The sequence below is a fragment of the Phodopus roborovskii genome, unplaced genomic scaffold, assembly GCF_943737965.1.
Source record: "Phodopus roborovskii unplaced genomic scaffold, PHOROB, whole genome shotgun sequence".
Classification (NCBI taxonomy): Eukaryota; Metazoa; Chordata; class Mammalia; order Rodentia; family Cricetidae; genus Phodopus; species Phodopus roborovskii.
Window position 1 is genome coordinate 9,657,293 of NW_026125391.1, and position 25,766 is coordinate 9,683,058.

Genomic DNA, 25,766 nt, shown 5'->3' on the forward strand with positions numbered 1-25,766 from the left:
CAGTGTCAAGACATTGAATCTCAGAATGCACAAGTAGTTTGTAGATATGAAGCTGAAGCAAAACAAGGCCAGACCTCAAACAATAGTTAGAATCTATTGGTATAAAAGGTAGGGCTAGGAGGCTTGATCTACCAGGAAGAATCTGACTCTGAATGAAGAATGAAAACAAAAGGTCCCCTGGAGAGGCATGGTGATGCTGAAAATGAAAACTGAGCTGAATCTTTGTTTCTTGGTATTTAGAAACCTATAAAGAAATTATTTAGGGAAGAGGCCAAGGCAATATTCAGTCTGTTCTTTGGCTAATAGTGAAATGTCAAACAGAGATTTAGGTGAGTAAAGAACACTGACATCTTCATAAGTGACTTGGGAATCGTCAAGAAGAATTAAAACAACTCAGAAAGATGCAAAGAAGAAAGTGTTTAAACTTAAATAAAACACATTTTCTATGAGTGTAAGAAATGAAAGAATATGGGAATTAATTATTCAAAAACATTTGAAGATGGCATACTCTCAGTGAGATGGTCAGAGAATCAAAATGAAAACAAATAGAACTTCTGGAAGGTATCACCCTACATGTGGAGTGTGCAAGGGTGGATGGGATGGGAGGGTGGTTGGGGGGCATGGGAGGGTGGAAGAGAGGGATGGAGGGAGGAAGAAGAAACTGGGTCAATATGCAAAATAAGAAAAATATATACAAAAAATGGTGAAATAAAAACACAAGAAAAAAAAAATAGAGATTGACCTGCTATGGTAATGGAACCATGGAACCAGTATTTATCCCTAGTACACGAATGGACTTTGGGATCCCTTTTGCTATTTTCTCAGCCTAGATATATGGTAAAGGGGGCTAGTTCTTGCCCCAAATGATATGTCAGATTTTAATGATCTCCCCCATGGGATGCCTCACCCTTCCAGAGGAATGGATGGGGGGTGGGATGGGGAGTTGGGGGGATTGGGAGAATAGGAGGGAGAGGGAACTGGGATTGGTATGTAAAATAAGATTGTTCTAATTTAAATAAAAAGTAATGAAAAATAAAAAGAAATAGGAGAATCAAGCCTACATGTTGTAAAGCATACACTACTTCTGAATAGTGCAGCTACCCATCTAATGTCAAACATATTTAAAAATGTAGCCCAGAAAACCAAATCCTTACTCATCTATGAAGCCTATGAACCACATCAATTACCAACATGGGATAATAACCTTAATGGTCCAGTAGAGGCACACATACCTTCACAGCTTTCTAATTGCACTTAATACCCATCAGAAAAAGGGAAACTGTGACTAGAAATCTGGCTAACTACCCAGTTCAGGTGAAGTTGTGGTTATTAGAGGAGAATATGCAACCACTAATTTGCTCAACCAGTATTATCCTTAACAACAACCTATACACATTTGTCCTTTTATTAAAAGGTAAGTGTAGTCTACTGCAGGTCAAGAAAAAATATTTTTGAAATAGACAGAGACCATTACAGAAATAAACAACAAATCAAAATGTAAAGTTGTGGTTCCATAGATACATCCGCAAGATATTCTCACACTTAAGACTTTCCACTTACAACAGATTCCACTGTGTCCCTTAAGTGTGGGTATGCTATGAATTCATTTTTATAGAATTCTAGGAAGTCTTTATTTATTTTCTTTCTTATTTCTGTCTTGACCCAGTAGTGTAGTCATTTAGGTGCACCATACATTAATAGTGGGAGACTTCAATTCCCATCTCCACCAATGGACAGTTCATCCAGACGAAAACTAAACAGAGGAATAAAGGAACTAACAGACAATATGAATCAAATGTACTTGACATCCATCTACAGAACATTTTACCCAAACACAAAATAACATACCTTCTTCTTAGCACCACATGGAACATTCTCAAAATGTAGTGAGCTATCCACCCACCTGCACCTGTTGCACTTAGAGCAAGGGAACGGCAGAACAAGGGAACAGTGGAGTGTTGCTGAAAGGCTGGGGTCAGAGAAGCAAGCACAGAGAAGCAAGTGGCTTAGGCTAAGTACTGCTGCCTGGGTGTTACCTAATTCCCCGGATCCGTGAAAATCTAGATGGATCGGGAAACCAATAGGTTGAATATATGTTTCAGGGAGAAATAACTTACAACAGAGATGGATGAACACCAGCAGGTTTCAGTACCAAGGATGCCTCCGGATGCTCTGTTCCAGGAAGCAAAAGAGAGCTCCCAGGTCCATGATCCCAGACCTATTTCCTCATGTCATGTCAGCACCTGTCTCCCCACTCCCCCAATGGGTGTGGTCAGTCCACAGGTGCAGGCAGGTGGATATCTCACTACATCCATAATTGACCACATATTCGGTCACAAGGCAAGTCTCACCATACACAGGAAAGTTTAAATAACCTCCATATACTATCAGATCAGCAAGGATTAAAGCTAGATATCATCAATAACAACAGAAACAACAGAAAGCCTACAGATTCCTTATAATAAATATGGGATTCAGAATATTGTTTTCTGTTACAAATATAACAGAAAAAAGGATATTACAGTTTTTTTAATTCACTAGTATTATGACTGATAGCTTTTAAGTTTCTCAGATGTAAAATAGAAATTTATGTTCTACATAAAAGATCATTAGGGGCTGATGGTTCAACAAGTAAAGGCACTTGCTTTCAAACCTGATGACCTCAGTTAGGAGGAGAGGAGTTATACATCCAAGTTGTCCTCTGAACTCTACTCATGTGCCAATGACACAGTGCAAATATAAACACAAAACAAATTAATGTTTTAAAATTTAATTATCATTAGTAGAAAATGATTATCAAATTAAAAGTAGAAAGTAGATAGTTAAAATGATCTTTTAAAAAATATTCCAGAAATCTATTTGATGTTTGCTTGAATACATTTTATAGAGAAACCAACACTTTTTGTGTAGGGTGGCCCTGGTAAATATCATGGAGGCATTGAACGATAAGAATACCAATCAATGAACAGCAGAAATGAAAACTGAATGCCCAATTTTAGGACTTCACTCTAAGAGTTGTCTCTGGTCAAATGAAGCCACACCTTTAACAAATGCTTGAGGTGTTAGAGTTTTTGTGTAAAAGCAGCTAACACATGAAGGAGGATGTTTAGATTGTGGTTTGTTGAATTCACAAATACTTGGAAATAAAATATTCAGCTTTTAAATTTTTGATACTGGAAAAGTATCAAGTCTAGAGTTTGCAGCCAAGAAGGGCTGTTTGTATTCTTTAAATTGGACTGTTTTCCACAAGGTTAATCTTCAGCTTTGGCTTCCATTTCTACTTCATCTTCACCTCCATCCACTTCTGCATTTTCTCTCTCAAGCTATTCCATCCACCTTGTAGATTCAGTCTCATATGTATCTGTGACAACATTGGACTCCATCTGAACATTGCACACACCTATGCCCTCCTCAGTCTTCTCTTTGATGGCCAACATAGCCAGACTGGCTGAGAACAGAGAGGTCTTATGTTCTCTTTGGTGTTATTTTTGTCATCACATATTTGGCTGAAGCTATTAGATTAATTTTGATGGGCATGGTTTCTGTGGAACAATTCAAATATGCTCTCAGGACTGCTTTTACAGCATCAATTCCTTCATTACCATAGCAAGCTACTTCAATATCTGCTTGAATTGTGACAGCTTGTGGGGTCAAATGCTTATTGATATTCTTAGTGAATATTTCTCATTTATTTTCATTCAAATATAAACTACCCAAGATATATGGGTCTTAGACTATAGCCTTAAAGGCATAAAAAGTACCATACCAACTTGTCAACTAAGACCCAGACAGTCCTCTGGAACAGGCTTTCCAGTTGCTCATCTTTTGAATATTCTAATACCTCAGCAACATGGCAAAGAAGTTATAAAAAGTTTTGGATTTTGTGAATCTGTCTTCCCGTTTAATCGCTTCCTATGGAGAAATTGACAAATCAATATATCCATCCTTTGTCCATGCTAATGACAACTGTGCATTCATTTCTGCTTATGTGGATCAGTTTGCTTATACAATATACATGTCTTCTGTATAATTCATTAAGAAGAATCATGCCTTCTATGTTATTTTATTCCAATAAGATGACATATGCTGCCATCTCAGCAATAGATTTTACATTCACCATCACTACATCTTCCATCTCATAGAATTTGTGTTGGCAAAACCTACAATTTAGACCTAGCATTCATAGAGTCTTTATCCTCCTAATGTGAGTGATATTAAATTCACAGGAAAACCTGAAAAGTTTGTTTCCTTGGCATTTTATAGATTTTACATTGGGAACTTGCAAGGTTTAAAAAATATGTCATATTTTACTTCTTTCTAAAGAATGATTAAGTTTTAGTTAACCAAGAGATGGCATTGTGATGAAAGATGGAAAGCCAGGCGAAAATTACCTTTATTTCCAAAAAATTTGACCAAAAAACCAATTTAAGAGATACAAGATAGCAGCAATTTAATAATTATTTGTGTGTTTATATGTTTTTCATTGTTGGTGATCAAACCTAGGAACTTGCACATTCTAGTCAATTGCTTTCCCATGGAAGAAGTATGTATTCAAAATAAAGACATATTTGAGATGAGTAAAAAAAAAAAAAAAAAAAACAATTATACTAAAAAGTGATTATGTTAATAGAATAATTTTATTGGCCTTCAGACTAATTCAAATATTTTTGCCTTCTGTATGAGTCAGTGACCAATTCTAAACTACAGAAGATATTTCCATTACATTATCAGGAAAACCGTCTACTATAAGAAGGAGCTGAAAACTGAAGATATTCTGATCAATAAGGACTCCACTACCTTGAAATTTATGTCTGTGAAAATTATGTAGTCATATTTTTTCTTACACTGGCAGAATAAGAGGCTCTTAGTGACTGACTAAGGCAGAATGGTGTTAAATCACAGCTATGAACATACCTATTTGATAGGGCATCTTGGTGGTAATATATGTGGTGCAGTAAAAGTCTACTTGTCTTTGTCAGATTTTTCGTAGTCTTGACAAATACTTCCAGGGTAACTTCAGAAGGACTAATGTGAATAAAGATTTCCTTTTCATGTCCCATTCCACTGCATGTTTTACTATGCATGATAGAAATGCATTCTGAAAATGCTCCACAAAACATAACTATTGCAGAAATCACTTTCCTTGCTGCCTTGCCCGTCTTTGCCCAATAACTCCTATGTATTTTGTAGAGGGACCCAATTAGTACTCTCTAGTATTATTAACAGCACTACAAAATCAATATTCAGTTCAGGGAAAATAGAATTGGTCTAGTATAGTCTTCATGAGCATTGTCTTTCAATTGAGTATCTAATTATGTTAGCAAACCAAGATAAATTTATATTTATGGTATTTAAGAGTTTTCATAGATATGATCCATGTACTTTCTTTGAAGTGGCCTGAGAAATCTAGGAGATAATTTGTAGTTCGTATTCAAAGACACACATACACACATGTACACACACACACCACAATGTTTCATTATGCATGGGCACACACACACACGCACACACACACACACACACACACACATTCAGTTGCTAAGATAACCACCACTACACTTAATAAGAAAAACCTTTGTGAAAAATTTTCATTATTTTAGCATTTATTAAATTTAAAAGATAAAGTTCTATTGCAGTTAGTAATAAAGTTTCCATCTACATCAGTCAAATTTTATGGTAAACCAATCATATCGAAAAATAATACCAATGTAAAAATCTCAATGCAATGTTCTAATTACAGAAAGATATAGTAGTTGATAACAGTGACCTAAAATCTGATGTATTTATGTTCAAAAATCTAAATGTGCTTTATAATAACTTAACATTAGGCAAACAGTAAGAAAAATACATTAATAGTTAAAAGTGAAGTGGGTGAAATAAAATCTCTAGGAATAAATACTGTTGTATTTCTTCTCACCACACTCAAAGATCTCTGAACCTTAACTACAATTCCTATTTTTCCATTTCTGGGTTCATTTATGTATCCTCTGTAATAGTAACTGCAGATTTAGAGTAAACACATTAGCTGGCAGAATTAGTAAATGAAATTAATAATTAAATATGAGAACTAAAACAGTAAAATTTCATGAAAACACAGATTTATATGTTTTACAATGCTATGTTGAGTATATGGGAAGAAGTTAAGAAATTATTATAAAACAATGCCATTTATGAATTCAAAGGAATGATCCAGGAAAGGAATATCAAATTAATCCAGCTGTTTTCTACATTGAAACTCGTTTTGAACACTAATTCCTCTCTCCCCAATTTGTAGAAAATCTTTTTCCTATTATAATATGATATATGATGCTTGGGTAAAATGTGCTATACTACAGAATAAATATAAGCCATGAAGTGACTCCAAAGTATATTTTGATGAAGACGTTTTCATTAATTTGGTACCAATCTTTGTATACCACAAAAAAGGATGAAAATTCTTTTCATTTTGTGTAGTTTGGAAAAATGAATGCTTTTGCATGGGGAACTGCCATGGAACATGGATGTTTAAAGCTCCTACATCCATAGGCTTTTCTGTCTTTGAAACTGGCATTCATCCAGAAATTGATATTTCAGCTCAAAGCCACAGGTTAAAAAATAAGATATGACAGAGCAGATTTGGTTTTGTTATGGAATGGAGAAGATACAGTTGTCAACAGAATCAAAATATCAGAAACTGAAATTAATGAGCCAATGGTTTGACAGTTTTGGGTTATCTCTTGTGTATATCCTGAAGGAAAATAGGTGAGGGGAGATGAACCTAAGACACAAATGGCAAGAAGAAATATAAAAATTTGCTGTTATTGACCCAAGACAGCATAACATATGTCATCTCCCTATTTGCAATGCAACAATAATAATAATGAAACAAAAATCAAACTGAAAATCTAGGTATTGTGATGTGGAGTTGTGCGATTTGAAGTATATTTGAATCATATTGTGACAGTATGAATGTCATCTATGGTCTCACTATAATTTTAAATCACATTAACTATAAGAAACAAACATTCGTTTATCTCTATATTCCCATGTAGTGGATGATATCTTTGCTGACATTGCATTTTAAGCATTTAAGCATGATATTAGAGATACAGTTGTAGTCAGAGTTTAAATGGTGCCCCCCAAAGTGAGGCAAGAATTTTCCATGTAAATCCTTACACAAAACCTTAGAAAGGAATTCTAAAACAAAAGAACAGAGGCAAGTACTACTTCTTGGTAGCAGCATTTTCTCTAGTGGGCTCTGTTTGCTTGAGGCAAGCAGAGGCTCGAGGGTTCTTTAAAATAGACTTCCTGACTCATCATTAGTGTCAAAATCTGAAAGGCTCTTTTAAGGGGCCCAGCTGCCAAACACTCAGAGGATGTTTATCAGCAGCCAACAGCATGCTTTTTGATGGTTGCATGAACCTAGAAACTCTACAGAGCTGTGGCAATAAGCATGGCCCCGACCAGTATTCTGCTGTGAATGTACTCTAAGAAAACCAAGAAAGAGAAGGGGTTAGCTGCCACTTTAATTTTATCCATGTTGTTAGCAGACAAGAGGCATGTGGTCAGAAAAAAGATAGAGATATACAGGAAAGCAGATTTTAAAAAAAGAAAGAAAAAGGATAGAGAAAATCATTAACAAAGGAAACAGAGTAGCTGGATGAGCTGGCACACACCTTTAATCCCAACACTCAGGAGGCAGAGGCAGAGCGATCTCTTTGATTTCAAGGCTAGCCTGGTATACAGAGAGTTAAAGGGCAGCCAAAGTTACACAGAGAAACCCTGTCTCAAAAACTGAAAATAAAGAAAGAGTAATAAAAAAGTCATATAAAATGGAAAATACACAAGAGAGTCTGGATACTATAGCTACTGTGTTGTCTTTGACTTGTTTGATTGCTGAGGAAGGAGCAACAGCTGCTAAAAGATATTTGATTATAAATGCAGCTGGATTATTCCAACCTATATATTCTGGAAAAAGAGTTTTTGGTTTTGTTGCTAATAAGCTGAAAAGTTGTTGTTTCCTTCTTTATTTTAATAAACCAAGACTCCCTGAAAATGTGTACCAGGTGGTTGAACATCCAAGACAACTGGAATGATGCAGCCTTGTAGACTATTATAGCGAGAAGTTGGCCATGATTCTGGAGTTTCTCAGGATCCCCTTGGCAGTCACAGTGCCCCCAAACAGCAGGGAGCAGTTTGGAGAGAACTACGTCCACACTCCCAAATATTGCTTATGTTCATTTTCATTTAAATGAGGCTGATTGTAAATGATTAATGATCACAGTCAATCTTTTTTTTTTTCAAGGAAAAAAACGTGTGGCTATGATATATAAATGAATATTTTGTATTGGTATGGATTTTGGTTTATTGATACAAATTTAAGTTCTATTTTGATATATATATATACTCTTGTTTAGATGTATTTGTAAAGCTCCTTTAAAAAATGTAATATATAATTACAGAATATAGATTGTATTCCATAATAGTCAAAATTTATAGTCATGTTATTTAGGTTTTTCTACATATATAGAGATATATTTGAGATGGACACATAGTCTTCAAACCTTTCAAAGATCTACAGAATATGACATTTAAAGGGTTTTTCATGACAAAGAGACACAACTATTCCTAGCAACACCAATTACAACACAGAGCAAGATGGACATCAAAGAAACTTGTTATGGGGTTTGCCTTCAATATGCAAAACTAGCCTATTGGACAAGAAACTGCTCTTGTCTCGACATCTTGACAGCATGCTGACCAAACTGAACATGCAGAACCCTCAGGAAAGAGACTGACAAACTTGCCAAAACAAGATGGGGAAGTCATACAGGGTTCCTGCCTCATGTAATAGTCTGCCAGGCATTCTTCAGGACACTGAGGAAGATGATTGGCAAACTGCTAATTCAGGTGGGGCAGGTCTAAATTTGCTGCTTCTCTGAGAAGTCTGTTAGACACTCTAGGCCTGTAGGCTGAAGATGGATACCTGACATTACAGAGGAACTTTGCATGACTGTCAAGACTGCAATGTCTCTGTCAATTCTAGAATTTATAATTATCCTTTCTGAGGTCTGTGTGTTATTTTGGGACTGATGCTACACTGGGACCAGGCTGGCAGGAATGTGCTTGTAACAAAATGACACCTGCAACATAGGTACTAAGAACTTCCATTTAAAATTTGGCAAAACCTTAGAAAGCGATTTAAAAAACAAAATGACAGAGACAAACACTGCTTCTTGGTAGCAGAATATTTCTATGGAGGGCTCTGTTTTGCTAGAGATAAGCAGAGACTTAAGCTACTCCTTTGAGGGAAGTTTCCTGACTCAGCATAAATCAGGAAAAATAAAAAATAAAAAATCCACAGGCTCTTTTAAGAGACCCCAGCTGGCCATGGCAGTGACCACATCTCCAAGCCAGCAGCATGTTGATTGATGACAGCATAGACCAAGGAAGTAAGCACAGCTCTCAGTGTTGATGGTAAACGTGCCCCTACCATATTAGAAAGGCAGCAGCCAAAACAGCTGCCACTTTAATTTTAGCAATGCTGTTTAGCAGATATAAGACATGTGGCCAGAAGAAAGGTAGAGATACACATTAATGACAGATTCAGATAAAGTAAAACCTAAGAGGTTTTTACAATGTGTTTAAAAATATACATAGGCTTGGCTGAGAAAATAAAAAGGAAATTTGTTAAAAAGGAAAAAAGTGACAGGGCAGTGGTGGCACACGCCTTTAATTCCAGCCTCCAGAGGCAGAGACAAGCAAATCTCTGTGATTTCAAATCAACCTGGTGTATAGAGTAACTTTCATCACAGCCAAAAGTTCGCAGAGAAACCTTGTCTCAGAAAATGAAAAAAATAAAATGAAAAGAAACAGAGTAATAAAAAAGCCACGTAAAAAAGGAAAATACACACTGAGTCTGGATACCATATACTATAATGCTGTATTTAAATTACATGGTTGCCTAGGAAGAAAGAGATACAGCTGCTAAAATACATTTGGATATCAATGCTGCTAAATTAATCAAACTTAAATATTTTAAAAATGCTGTGACTTCAAAATTTAAGTCTAAGGACAGTTTACTTGGAAAAAGTATTTCTATTTTTGTTTCCATGGAAAATGAAAAGTTGTGGATTCCTTCCAGACTAACATGGTCTGATCAAGCAAGACCTCCTAAGACATTGTCCCAGGTGATTCAGCATTCAAAACAATTGGGACAAGGCTGCCTTGTAGACTACAGCCAGGATTTCTGGGTCTTCTCAGGATTCCCATGTTATTTCCCCAACCAGCAGGAAGCAGTATTGAAAGAACGACATCTAAATTCCCAAATATTATCTAAAATGTTTGTTTTCATTTAAATGGGGTTGGTTATAAATGTTTAATGATCACAGTCAATCTCTTTTAAAAAGAAATAAAGGGGAATAGGATACAGAAATGAATACTTTGTATTGAAAAGGATTTTAATTTATTGATACAAATTTAAGGTCAATTTTGTGATATGTATAATTCTCCTCTTTTTTAAGTATTGTTTTTATATAGCTTTTCTAAAAATGTAATGTATAATATAGTACAGATTATAGATAGTTACCTATATTAGTTTAAAACTTATAGTTAGGTGTTCTAGATATATAAATATGTATTCTAGGTGCATAGATATTCTTCAAACCTTTCAAAGATCTACAAAACATGACATTTAAATGGTTTAGGGTTTTCTTGACAGTGAGACATAACTGCTCCTGACAACACTACATTCATCAGACAGGAAGATGGACACTGAAGAAATTCGTTATGGAGTTTACTTACAATATGGTAAGACTAGCCATTTGGGTGAGATATTGCTCTTGTCTGGACTATTTGACTTTATGCTGTATAAACTGGACATGCAGGACACACAGAAAAGTGACTGCTGATTCAAGATGGACAGTGCCATAGGGATCCTGCTTCATGGAAGAGTCTGTCAGACACAGAGAAAAATGACTGACAAACTGCCAACACAGGTGGGACAGTTTAAAATTTCCAGCTTTGCTGAGAAGTCTGCAAGATACATTGTGGCCTATGGGCCAAAGATGGATGAGCAAGTTTAGAGAAGAATTTTGTATGACTGTCAAGATCATTTCTAGAATTTATATATTATCCTTCTGTGGTCTTCAATATAGTTCAAAATAGATAGTTATAATTATAGTTTTCCTCAGTTAGGATTACAGGTAAGTTACATATAAGCCTTTAGACACACAAAAATAGGATAAACAATAGAATATTTTCTTTAATTCCTGATAATGTTAATGACAAAATATTGTTATTTTAGTTCTTATTTGATAACTGATTTGCTATATATTTTACTATGTTAAAGTTAAAGCTCTTATTATTTATACAGAAAAGAGGAGATGATGGGACATATCATTCTGTAAATATGTTCTCTTATTGGTTAATGAATAAAGCAATGTTGGCCAATAGAGAAGCAAGATAGGTGGGGCTAGGAGAAAAGTAGGATTATGAGAGATGTTTAGAGAAGAGTCAAAATGTAGGACACAAAAAGAGTTAGAGGTCCAGAAGAACACATGGAAACACTTAGGTTGGTATAAATGAGTTTATACTAAGACAGAGATAGCCAATAAGAAGCTCTAGCCATTTGCCAACTTTATAACTAATTGGGCCTCTGCGTGTTATTTTGGAACTGATGGGGCAATGGAACCAGGCTGGTGGTAATAGAGGTCTTTGATGAAGTTGAAGACACTTAGTTATAGTTTTCCTTAGTTATTATAAAGGAGAAGTTACATATAAGACTACCCACAAAGATAAGACAGATGATAGAATATTTTCTTTAAATTTTGCCAAATGTTAATTGAGAAAATTTATTAACTATAGTTAATAAACTATATTGATAGAATTATCAATATAGGAAATCAAAAAGGCTGAAAGACACTTAAGAAAGTGCTCAACTTCCTTAGCTATCAGGGAAATGCAAATCAAAACAACTTTGAGATACCATCTTACTCCTGCCAGAATGGCTAAAATTACAAACACCAATGGCAACTTAGGCTGGACAGGATTTGGAGAAAGAAAGGGGAACATTCCTCCACTGCTGGTGGGAGTGGACCCATACAGCCATTTTGGAGATCAGTATGGCGATTCCTCAGGAAAATGGGAATTAGTTTATCACAGGACCCGGCAATCCCTCTCTTGGGCACATACCCATATGATCCACATCTATGCAACAAAGATGTGCTCAACTATGTTCATAGCAGCTTTATTTGTAATAGCAAGAACCTGGAAGCAATCTAGATGTCCCTCAACTGAAGAATGGATAAAGAAGATGTGTCACATCTACACAATGGAATACTAATCTGCAGAAAAAAATAATGGAATCCTGAAATTTGCAGGCAAGTGGATGACACTTGAAGAAACCATCCTGAATGAGGTAACCTAATCACAAAAACAGGTACATGGTATGTACTCACTTATATATGGATTTTAGACCTAGAGCAAATGATCACCAGCCTATAATTCACACCACTAGAGTAACTAGGATACAATGTGTATTCTAAGAGATTCATATAAAGTCCCTCACAGAATGGGGAATGGACAAGTCCCCCAGAGCATATGGGACGTGGGGGGCGCAGTGAATGGAGAGAGAAGTAGGAGAAAGAGAAGGGGAGGAGAGGAAAGCACGTGCAACTAGGAAGATTGAGTCATGGTAGGAATAGAAGACAGAAGAGAGAGAGAGAGAGAGAGGGAAAGAGAGGGGGAGAGAGGGAGAGAGCATAAAACAGGGATCCATTATTGGTTTGAAGAGAAAACAGAACTTAAATAAATGTCTAGAGACCTACAAGACTGCTGCTGACTAACAATTTGAGCAACTGTGGAAAGGCTACCATAAATGACCTTCCCAGATAGTGAGATCAACAACTAACTTATCCACAATCATGGAGCCCTCATCTAGTACCTGTTGGAAACAGAAGCAAACACCCATATATAAACACTGAGTTAACTAGAATCCAGATGCAGAGGGAGAGGACAAGAACAAGTTGCAGAAACACATAGAGACAGCTGACCCAAACAAGCAGGAGCTAACGGGCCCCCATATTAATAGCTGGGAATCCAGCATGGGACTGACTCAGACCCCCTGACTATGGTTCTCAGATAGAAGGACTGAGCTGTATAAGGGACCTCACTCAGTAGAATCAGGATGTATTCCTCGTGCACAAAAAGACCTTGTGGACACATCCCCCATGGAGGGATACTCCTTTTATCTAAAGACAGGAGAGAAGTCCTAGTCCCTACTTGAAATGACTTGACAGATTTAAATGACCCCCACCTGGATGGCATTGCCCTACATGTCGAATTAGGTTGGGGGGATGGGAGGGGAGGGTGGTCAGGGTGAATGTGAGGGGGTAGAGCTGGTAAGAGGGAGGGAGGGAGGGAGCGAGGGAGAGGGAGAGGGAGAGGAGAGAGAACTGGGATCAGCATGTAAAATGAATATATACATATACATACATATATATATATATATATATATGTATATATATATATATATATACATATATATATATATATACATATATATATATATGTATATATATATATATATATATATCAAAAAGAAGCCTAAATCATAGGCTAAACATTAAAATTAATATAAGTTTCTGGGTGTTCACTTGGGACTAAATAGCTATGGGACCAGTCAGAACAGGAATCTTTGACTACATTCAGCTTCAGAAAATCATAGAAATGTGATTGCCACTGATCTCTTTGTTTTCATTTCAGTAGGAGCTTTAGACACACTTCAACCATTTAATTCTTATTATGGCCTTGAAGTAGTTTCTACAAGGGCCTCTTTCACAAATCATGAGCAGATGGAGTTTTACTCATGGACAAGTTGCTTTTCTCATTTAAAGAGAAATGAATGTGATATAGTAATATAACTTTTGGATTCAGAAACATTTAGATTCCTCCCAAGGGTATGTAAATGAATATAATTTGCACCCTCAATTTATGGTCTTGGTCTCTCATATGGTTCAGTTTTATAAATGAGGAATAATGGCATAGAAAATATTCACACTTTTTAAAATTTAACATATATTGTTAAATTATTTCCCAAACATTTTTGATTTATAAGCTTAACAAACAATATAAAGGTGTCCACTTTTAATCATTGAAATAATATATGATTTAGTATGTCTAATTTTAAAAATATGAAAAATGAAATATGGTAACCCATTTCATAACATTGAATTTCATTGTTTATTAAAATAATTTCCATCTGTTCATTAAGACTACTTTCAATTTTCTCAATGTTGTCCCATATTTCCATTGGATCAGTTCTTAACCTTTCTAATGCTGTGACCCTTTAATATAATTCCTTGTGTTGGGTGACTCCCTACCATAAATTTAATTTCATTACTACTTCATAACTGTGATTTTTTGCTACTGTTTTGAATCATAATGTAAATATCTGATATGCAGGATATGTGATTTATAATCCCTATAAGAAGGTTGTTGAACTCTCAAACCCTCAAGTTGAGAGCTATTGCATTAAATCCTATAGCCACTTATAATTTTGTCTTTTATATTTTAAGTCAGTAAATTAATATGTAATTCAGCCTGGCCAGGAACTTGCTATCATCCCACATAACTGCCCTGAGTGCTGATATTACAGGTACATGTCATAACATCTGCTATTAGATTCTTATTTGGGAGAAGGCATTTTAAAATGAATGATTCTATTCTATTTTATGTGTATAGGATTCTTGGGTACATTTATGTATGTTGACCATGTACAAGCATGGAGGTCAAAAGACTTTGAACCTGAAGTTAGAGATGATTGTGAGTCATCATATAGGAATTCAGTTGACTACAAGAACAACATCTGCTCTTAACCAAAGAGCTATCTCTCCAGGACCTCTTATTTTTTGATCATATAAGGCTGTGTTTTAATTTATTAATCTTATGTTTACTAATGACTAGAAATATTCTGTGGCATTTACTTATAAATAGTATTAAAGTACATTTAATGAGGAAAATCATGAAAAATGTTGTTTATTTCCTCTTTAAACATTTGAGATTTTTCTCCTTCCCTGAGTCAAATTTCTCCCACATAAATGATGTATATAACATATATACAGGAAAAGGAAATAGCAATATACATGATATATATCACACATGAACAGGAAGGTGATATATAAATTTATTTTCATTCAAATGAATAAATAACTCTATCCCATTATTTATTGTTTCCTTCAATCTTATCCAAGGATCTTGAATTTTAGCATATGCTAAATATATTCTCTGTTCATTTCCTAGCTCCCTTATTTAGTTTCACTTTCTACTCAGTCTGCTTTATGTATTTTTATTACAGTACATTAGTTATAACTAATTAGCAGTATTTGCATATGACAAGAACATTGGCTATTGTAGGTACATTATGACAGAAAAGTACAATGGCATTCATCCAATTACAAACTATAGTTAATTAATAGGACCACTAATCCCATTACAATTCTCAGCAGCAATGATCTATATGTGTAAATTGACTGAATGTGTAAACAAAAGTATCTATTCAATAGTCATCACCTTACCCTGATTTCAGATTTATTGTTAATTGATACACATTTACTATAACTGTATATCACCTTAAAATAACAAGTGTGTCTTTTTTCTTTTCTCTCTCTATATAGATATAAATACACATTCTTTAAATTTCTCATCACTAAATTAATTCACTTCCTAACAATTGATTAAAATAATGGTAGAAAATTCATTTTGTCCTTATTTATTTTATTTGGAACCCTGCTACAGTCCCTTAATGAAGATAATACTAAGAATAGATATTTAGTGATAAAAGTTAAAAAGAGCTGTTTCTCCTTAAATAACTGTGACAATTAGGGTTCATCTCTGTAATACAGCAAACCAAACCGTCAGTCACTATGCTGTGTTCTTTGTTACTTTGCCTCTGTGGTGCTGGAGAATTGATCCCAGGACATTGGATTACTAGATTTGTTAATTAATTTTTTTTTGTCACTTTAGCATTTACATCTACATGTGAATTTCCTTTGAGGGAGAGATATATTAGGATGGTGAGTTTTGCTAGCTATGGAAAATAAACTGAAAAACTCCTCTTCTTAACTTTCACTTTTAAATATTTTAAAATTTTGAGGACTTAAGCTCAAAGAAAAAGTGAGTTTAATTGTCCCTAGATTTTGTATATGGTGATTTGGTCCTTTTGTATTTTTGTAGCTACACACACACACACACACACACACACACACACACACACACACACACACAAACACAAACACAAACATATACACACACACGTGCTCAATGTTACTTAAAAACATGATAACACACAAGCAGATATGGAGATCAATGAGAAATGTCTTAGACATGAGAAGTGTTGGAGTCACCTCGGACCTACTGCAAGAACTTTGAGTGCTGATATCTGCAATGAAGCAGCATTTGAACAAATCCTGTTGATTCTGTCTCTTCCCTAAGAGCAGGTACAGGGATATTATCTCATTCCTTGGCAAAATTTAGCTCTTTACATGTCCATGGAATACATTCCATTTATCAGACAGAGTGAGAAAATTCAAGTGACACATTAAAAATTACTTAAATATCTCCTATAGCATGGTTACATCTTTTTATTTACTATGCCTCCTCCCTCCCACTTGCCTCTCTCTCTCTCCCCTAAAAACTACCTTTGCCAGCTGTTCATACATTCCTTTTATTTTATGGAGATGAAAAACTGGGTCTTTATGTCATTAGAATTTTTTCTTTTTACTTTCCCTGTTAATTTCACTTTTTCTTGTATGCTTTGCAACTCTTTAAATAACTATTTATGTATTCTTATTCTCTTACACACATATGTGGAAACACAATAGACAATACTTAAATCTCATGTAGTATCTCCAAAAGTAATCAGAGAGTTGATAAGAGCCAAAGGATCTTATCTGTAAGGCTGTGTCTTCCAGAAAAGACTGGAAGCACACTTGTGGAGTTTCAACAGTATAGTTCCCTAAACCAAAGCTGAATAATGACAACACCATCTGACATGCCAACATAGATGTCTAAAGTATCACAAGTCCACTCATAGATGAAGAGCTACAGGTAATTAATGGCTTTAATGGCTTGAGAGAGAGAGAGTTCCATAGAGAATGGATTCTAAATTGGTAATCCAACATCAATAGGTTAGCTCTAAAAGCATATAAAAATAAACAACAATAAATGGACTCAGCAATGCATACAACTATATCATATATATATGTATATGTATATCATATAATTATAACATAAATACACACATATGAGAAAGAAGCCATGAAATTTAATAGACAATGAATTTGAGGAAGAAAGGAAGGTTTGGGGTGGGGGAAATGAAGTGAATACAGTACACATGTATGAAGTTCTCAAAAAAAAAAAATTACAAGCAATTTCACCACACCTGGTTCTCTGCAGTGCTAGGCACTAGAAGCCAGGCAAGTACTCCATCAAATAAGCCAAAACCCTAGTAAAGTAGGAGCATGGGGTGAGTGGAGAGGGAGGTAGGAGAAAGAGGAGGGGAGAAAGGAGAGGAGAACAAGAGGAAGAATAGAGAAAGGGAGCTAGAAATGAGATACATTAATAGAGAGAGCCATTATAGATTTAAAGAGAAATCTGGCACTAGGGAAATATCTAAGGATCGACATGAATGACCCCCACTAAGAATCTAAGCAATAGCAGAGAGTCTACCTTAAATGCCCATCCCCAATAGTGAGACTGAGGACTTCCTTATATGCCATCCTAGAGCCTTCATCTAGTAGCTGATGGAAGCAGAAGCAGATACCCACAGCTAACCACTGAGCTGAACTCCTGGAATCCAGTTGCACTCAAAAGGAGTGATGAGTAAAGGGGTCAAGATCAGGCTGGAGAAACCCACAGAAACTGCTGACCTGAACAAGGGGGAACTCATGGACTCCAGTCTAATAGCTGGGAAACCAGCATAGGACTGACCCAGTTTCCCTGAATGTGGTATTAGTTGGGAGGTCTGGGGCCTCTGGAACCCTCCTACATAAATGGACTTTGGGAGCCCCATTCCACATACAGCAATACTCCCTCTGCCTAGAAACATGAGGGAGAGCCTGGGCTCTGCTCCAAATGACATGACAGACTTTGAAAACTCCCTATGGAAGGCCTTACCTTCCCTGGTGAGCACAAAGGGGATGGGATGGGGTTTGGAGGGGGCAACAGGGGAGAGTGAGAGGGTTAAGGAACTGGGATCAATATGTAAAACAAGCTTGTTTCAAATTTAAATAAAAAAGTTATATAAATAATAAGAAAATAAAAAGAATTTTACATCTTTATACAATTGATATTCTTTATGGCCAAGTATTTTTATTTTTTAAGATGGGAAATTTATTTTTTATAAACTTTTTCTTATTTTACATATTAATCCCAGTTCCCTCTTCTTCCCTGACTCTCTCTCTCCCTCCCTCCCTCTCTCCCTCTCTCCTTCCCTCTCTCCTTCCCTCTTTCCTTCCCTCTCTCCCTTCCTCCCATGGCCCCCCATTCTCCCATCCCATCCTCCCCCCACTCCACAGGGAGAGTGATGCCTTCCAGGAGGGATCAACAAAATCTGTCAAGTCATTTGGAGTAGGGACTAGGCCCTCCCTCCTGCCTCTAAGTTAAGAGAGTATGTCTCCATTGGGGAATGTGCTTCCAAAGTCCTTTTGTGCACCAGGGATATATTCTGGTTCGACTGTCAGAGGTCTCTTAGACTGTCCAGGCCTTCTAACTGAGACCCATGTTCAGCGGGTCTGAGTAAGTCCAATACTGGTTTCCCAGCTATCAGTCTGGGAGCCCATTTTCTCTCCCTTGTTCAGGTCAGCCATGTCTTGTTCTCCTTCTCTGCATCTGGATTCCAGTTCAGCTCAGTCATTAACTGTGATTATCTGTTTCTGTTTCTATCAGCTACTAGATGAGGGCTCTATGATGGTGGATAAGTTAGTCATCAATCTCATTATCATGGAAGTGCATTTAAGGTAGCCTTTCCACTGTTGATCAAATTGTTAGTTGAGGTCAGTCTTGTAGGTCTCTGGACAATTTTCTAGATTCAGTTTTCTCTTCAAACCTATAATGGCTCCCTCTTTTATGGTATCTCTCTCTCTATTTTATCTCTCATCTATTCTTCCCCTGACTCAATCTTTCTAGTCCCACATGCTTTCCTCTCCTCCCCTTCTCTTTCTCCTAGTCACAAAAATAGGAACATGAATGTATTCACTCATATATGGATTTTAGACATAGAGCAAATGATCACCAGCCTATAATTCACACCATCAGAGAAACTAGAATACAAGTAGTTACCTAAGAGATTCATACAAGGTCTATCACAGAAAGGGAAAGGAACAAGATCTCCTGAGCATATTGGGAGTTTGAAGGCAGTGAGTGGAGAGGGAGCTAGGAGAAAGAGAAATGTGACTGATTTTTTAATAAATCTTTCATTGATGCTTCCAAAATAAACAAACTAAAAACAAAAAAGCATAGCCATTCCAAAAAGAATGAAATTTCTGTCTAGTTTTTTAAAGTTTCTCAGTTTGTACGGAGAACCATAGACTCTACTGACCAGAGAGCCAGTTCAATGTGCTCTCATCTATAAGTTCCAGAAACATTTTAGCTTTTGTATTGCGTAAAGGTAACATCTTATTTCTTAGGACCTGGAAGCAAACTCCTGCAATAAGAATATGTTCTAAGCAAACATAATGTGAGGACCCCAGTTCACAAATGCCCTGGCCTTACGCATCTGTCAAAACCAGAAAAATCAAGGTGCTAGACACTATTTAAAGAATTTTACCATCACATTTGCCTCTAATGGGCCATAATTTTTTTTCTTCTTTTTTACCAACTCTTATTTCTACTGCCTACTGTTATGGAATATCAAGATGCATTACATTTATTTATACTGTGGAATATTTGTTTAATGATGCAAAGGTGTGTGCATTCTTTTATGTTGCATTTGTTTTAACTCTGTGAGGCTGTGTTACTTCACCTGTCTAAAACACCATGAGTCCAGTTTTTGCTATGCTGTAGATTTTTTCTTCTAACCCTGGAAGTATCCCTTTAGAGCTGGTCCCTGAGGCTACTAATAGTAGGTTGTTCAGTAACATATTTAAGTTTTAGATAAACTTTAGCATTATTTGTGGTAGTTTAAAGGAAAGTGGCCCCCCATAGGGGTGGAACTTGTTGGAAGAATTGTGTCTCTGTGGGGGTGGGCTTTGAGGTCTCTTCTGTTCAAGCTATACCCAGTGAGACAGACCACTTCCTGTTGCCTTAAACTCAAGATGTAAGAACTGTCAGATCACTCTCTAGCACCATGTCTGTTTGCATGGTGTCTTGCTTCCCCCCATGACAATAATAAACTTAACCTCTAAACTGTAAGTGAGCCAAGGCAATGAAATGTTTTCCTTTATAGGAGTTTTTGTGGTCATGGCATCTCTTCAAAGCAATACAAATCCTAAGACATTTTTTTCTCCACCTTAGCAATTGAAATGTGCTTCAGTGAGTAAAAATTTGCTCATATGTCCTCAAGACTTCAATTTTGTATTTGGAAACACAGCTGACTCATTAAAGGTCAGGCTTACAAACAAAAATATATTATTTTGATTTAAATCTTTCTGGATCTATCCCTTGAAATGAATTTCTGAATGACATGGTAGCTTTAATTTTTAAAGAATCTGCCCTATTTTGGGTGGAGAATGGAGATATATTTGTGATACCCACAAATGCTACAAAAGACTCCCAATTCCCCCACAGCCTGTCAATATTAGTTTTCTTCAAATTTGTAATATACACATTCTAACAGGAATGGAGTGATATGTCATTGTGATTATGATTGATATTTCTCAGATGAGTAATGATATTCAGTATATTTTCATATACCTCTTCTTTTGGATGTCTTCTTTAAAGAAATGCTTGTCCGTTAAAGATTGTGATATTAATTTCCTAATGTAAGTGTCTGGATTTTTATTTTCCTTGGAGGCAAATAACTTTTCAGGTACATACATACGTACGTACGTACGTACGTACGTACGTACGTACGTATGTATATATTGCACTTGGTGTTTTCTCACTTCATTATCATCTCTTATGATAGGCAGAAGATTCATACTTTGATTTATTCTTACTTACTATTTTTTTTTTGTCACCTACGCTTTTGTTATCATATTCAGAAAGTCACAGCTGAACTTCTGTCATTGAGCATACTCCTGTTTCTAGGAGCTCAAGAATCTTCTTCTGGGTATTCTAGAGTTTCACTTCTTCATAATTAACTCCACATTACATTTTATGTTTGGTGTGAGGTAAGGCTACAGTTCTCTTCTTCTGGATGTGGATATTCATTTTTTTTCTAGTAGCGTTTGTTAAAGAAAATTTCAATTTCCATTATATATTCTTGGAACTCTTGCTGGAAAATCAGTTCACTGTGTACCTGTGGATTTATCACTAAAATCTGTTGAAGTTTTGAACATTAGATAGAATTAGCATTTCTATCTAAGTCTTATGAGACTATCCTATGATTTTGTTTCTTTATTCTCTCATTGTGGGTATGGAAGCTATGGATTTTCATATGCAAAATGATCTCTTAGCTCTAGGATCCATTAAGATTGCTCATTGTTATATTAAGCTCTTAATGTGGTGCTAAATTCTGCTGGCCAGCATCATGCTGAAGTCCTTAGCATGGTACTTATCGGTGTCATTGACTTGAGATTGTGGCCTTACATGAACTTCGTTTTTAAGGTGGTACTGACCTCATAAAATAAATTTGATAGTCTTCTCTCATCTGGTGGGACTGGATTACATTCAGATGAGTTCTTGGTTGAGGGAATCCTGTAGAGATCCCTAAAGAACGAAGAATGATTCTAAGATATATGGTTCCCTCTGAAAACTAAAAGAAGGCCACATTGCTGAAGAAAACTTCTACTCAGTACTTTGAACTTAGATGGGGTTGGGAGTCTTCACCCCTACATTCAAGACTCTTTGACAGGAATGCTCAGATGGTCATGGAAAGAGAAACTTGGACACAAACCAAGTCATAAAACCCTCCTCCAATAATCAAGACTGCCTACACAATGTACTGAGGCATGTCACAGAAAAAGTGTACGTAAAAATGCAATGGTTGGTTTAACTTGAAGCTCACTTCAAGTATGGCCAGGAACATGGTAGCCTAGAGACCTAGGGTCCTATGGTAGAACCAAACACAGTTGGCAAAGGCACACGCACACACACACACACACACACACACACACATACACACACACACACACACACAGAGAGAGAGAGAGAGAGAGAGAGAGAGAGAGAGAGGTCCTTCCTAATGGTTTTCTGCTATGGCTATCCTCAAATTACTGTCTTGTTCAGTCATAATAATAGAGCTTCCTTTGACAGCAGATGGGAGCAGATGCAGAGACCCACAGGCAGACATTATGTGGGAAGATTCTAAATTGTAGGTTTTCATCATGTCTCTCCTCATCAGAGAGGGAGACCTGTGAGAAGAGGGGCAAGAAAAACTGTAGGAGTCAGAAGGAGTGGACACCAGGAGAGCAATACCTACTAGATCCACTAAATAGGGCTCATGTGGACTCACAGATACTGAAACTATAAGCACTGTCCTCCATGGGTTTGCACCAGGTCCTCTGCACATGTTTTAGCTGGTAGATTGGTGTTCTTGTGAGATATCTAGAAGTGGGAGGATTCTTGCCTGCTCTTGAGACTTTTCCTCCTGTTAGTTTGGTCTATCCAGCCTCTATGTAAGGGTGTTCACATTGTCTTAATCATCTTGTCTTGTCTGTGTCTGACTGCCCACTTTTGGTGACCTACTCTTTTCTGAAGGGGGGAGTGATTATGTAGAAGGGAAGTGTGAGAGAACTGGGGGGAGTGGAGGTAAGGGAAACTGTGATTGGGAGTTAAATAAAAATATTTATAATAATTAATAATAAACTTTTTGAAGAATTTGAGGATTGCCATACTTTAAATATTTAACAGGTTGGGTCTTTATTTTCTGTTCATTGGGTACATGTTAGTTACTGCTACAATTTCCATAATAAATATTGATAGTTATAGATCATTTCAGGTAAGTTTTTTTCATATTTAGTCTTGGTTGGCTCTGTTTCTACCAGTTTACTCACTGCCTCTATATTATGCTGTTTATTGGTGGACAATTGTAAATAATAAATAGACCTTTATATTTCACATTTATATGGTGTGATTTGTAATATGTATTCAATTTAAAATATGCTTTTTAAAGTTTTCTCACCTGTATTCTGTTGTATATCACACACACATACACACACACACACACACACACACACACACACACACACAAGAAATCTATATGTAACTGGGCATTGGTGGTCCAAGCTTTTAAGCCCAGAATTTGGGAGGCAGAGGCTGGCAGATATCTGTGAGTTTGAGACCAGCCTGGTCTATAAGAGCTAGTGCCAGAGCAGGCACCAAAGCTACACAGGAAAACCCTGTTTCAGAGAGAGAGAGACAGAGAGAGAGAGAGAGAGAGAAAAGAGAGGGAGAGATTTATATGTAATGTGTGTGTTGTGTGTGTGTGTGTGTGTGTGTGTGTGAAAATATCAAAGAAAGGATAATGAGTTCATCAAGATATAGTGATACATGTCTATAAAGACAGTACTGAGGATGCTAAAGCAGGAGGACATCATGTTCAAAGATAGGCTGGGATACACAGAAAGAATTTGTTTCAAAAACCAAAACAATCAAACACAGTAGCAATAACAAACTCTCTTAGCTTAATATAGTTTTGAATTTAAAAGTTTAAAATTGTTTTTCCTTTATGTTTGCCATTTCTTAGCATATTTTAAAATTTGTCTGAGTTTTCTTTTTATTTTTATAGTAATCTGCTGTTTTGAACTTTAAAAAATTTCAGTGCATACATAAAAATTAAAGAATTTTCTTCTTTGATTAAATTTTCAATTTCTGTAAATGAATTGAATCTCTGAATTGCTTTTTGTAAACTTCCATTTTCATATTAGTTTTACCTACCATGAGTTTGGAAGTCCTTTCTATAGTCTAGTGACTTCTTTAACTTGTTACTCATTGTCTTATGGTTTTATTCTACAATAATTTTACTTTCTTAGTTAGACTTATTCTGAGGATTCTTTAAATGAGATTGTTTTGGTAACTTATTTTTTGGTGTATTTCTGTATAAGACTACTGGTTTTTATGTGTTCATTTTGTATTCTGCTACTTTGCCAAATGTATTAATCATCAATATGAATTTTTGTGGAGTCTATGAGGCCTTTTATATATAGAATTACATCATCTGCAAATAATGTTTTTTTTCCTATTTACTTCTTTATCTCCACCATTTGTTTATTGTTCTAGAGATATTATTGAATGAGAAAGAAGAGAGTAAATATGCTTACTGTGTTCCTGACTTTGGTAGCAATGCTTTGTGATTTTTGTTTGTTTCTGGTTTTGTTTTTGTTTGTTTGTTTTAATTAGCTTTTTTTTAAAGCCTGATGTTTGCTGTGTGTCTTTTGTATATTTTCTTGATTATACTGAAAATATTGTTCCCCATATTCCCAGATTCTTCAGGACATTTTAAAATTTTAGTTTCGTTTTACATTCTAATCACAGTTCTCCCTCCCACTCTTCCTCTTGCACCCACAATTGCCTCCTTCAGCCATCTCCTATCCACTCAACCCAATGAGTAAGAGCTCCTATGTTGAGTCAACAAAGCCTTGTCCATTAAGTTGAGGCAGGACTAAGCCCCTGACCCCTGCATTAAGGCTGAGTACAGCACCCCACTATAGGGAATGGGCTCCCACAAGCGATGTCATGCACCAGGGATAGATCCTGCTACTACTCTCAGGGGCACTTCAGATACACCAAGCTACATAGCTGTCTCCCACATGCAGAGGTCATAGCTCCGTCTCATGGAGTCTCCACAGCTGTTGATTTAGTGTTCTTAGTTTCCATGAGCTAGGTTCAGCTGCCTCTGTAGATTTCCCGTTCATAACCTTAATCTCCTTTGCTCATATATTCCCTTCTTCTTCACTTCAACTGGATTCCCGGATCTCTACCTGGTGCTTAGTTGTGGATATCTACATCTGGTTCCAACAATTAACAGATGAAGGGTCTATGATGACAGTTGGGGTTATCACCAATTTGATTATAGCTGAAGGCCAATTCAGGTACCCTCTCCATTATTGCTAGGAGTCTTAGCTGGGGTCATCCTTGAGGATTCCTGGGAATTTCCCCAACATCAGGTTTCTCCCTAACCCCATAATGGCTCTATTTATCAAGATATCACTCTCATTGATATCCTACTCAGTTCCTACCCCTACTCAAATATCATGTTTTCATCCCCCATCACTCACTTCCCCTTACTGCCTCCTTTGCCACAGTTTACCCAGGAGATGTTATTGTGTTTCCTTCCCAGGGCAATACATGTGTCCCTCTTAGGGTCATCCTTGTTACCTAGCTTCTCTGGAGATGTGAATTGTAGTCTGGTTATTTTTTGATTTTCATTTAGTATCTACTTATGAGTGAGTATATACCATGTTTGTCTTTCTGAGTCTGGATTACCTCACTCAGGATTTCTTTTTCAAGTTCTATCAATTTGCCTACAAATTTCATGGTGTCATTTTTTTAACAGCTGTGTAAATGTGACAATTTTTCTTTATTCTTTAGTTGAAGGGCATCTAGGTTGTTTCCAAGTTCTGACTATTGTGAATAATTCAGTATGAACATTGTTGAACAAGTATCCTTGTGGTATGATTGGGCATCCT

General features: G+C 36.2%; 1 protein-coding gene and 1 pseudogene across 1 annotated transcript in view; both read right to left on the reverse strand.

The window, feature by feature from the left end:
- Dgkb (diacylglycerol kinase beta) overlaps positions 1 to 25,766 on the reverse strand; it is a 702,490-nt gene that overhangs the window by 342,934 nt on the left and 333,790 nt on the right. The gene's annotated exons all lie outside the window — the stretch shown is intronic.
- Positions 3,252 to 4,180, reverse strand: LOC127214834 (eukaryotic translation initiation factor 2 subunit 1-like; annotated as a pseudogene).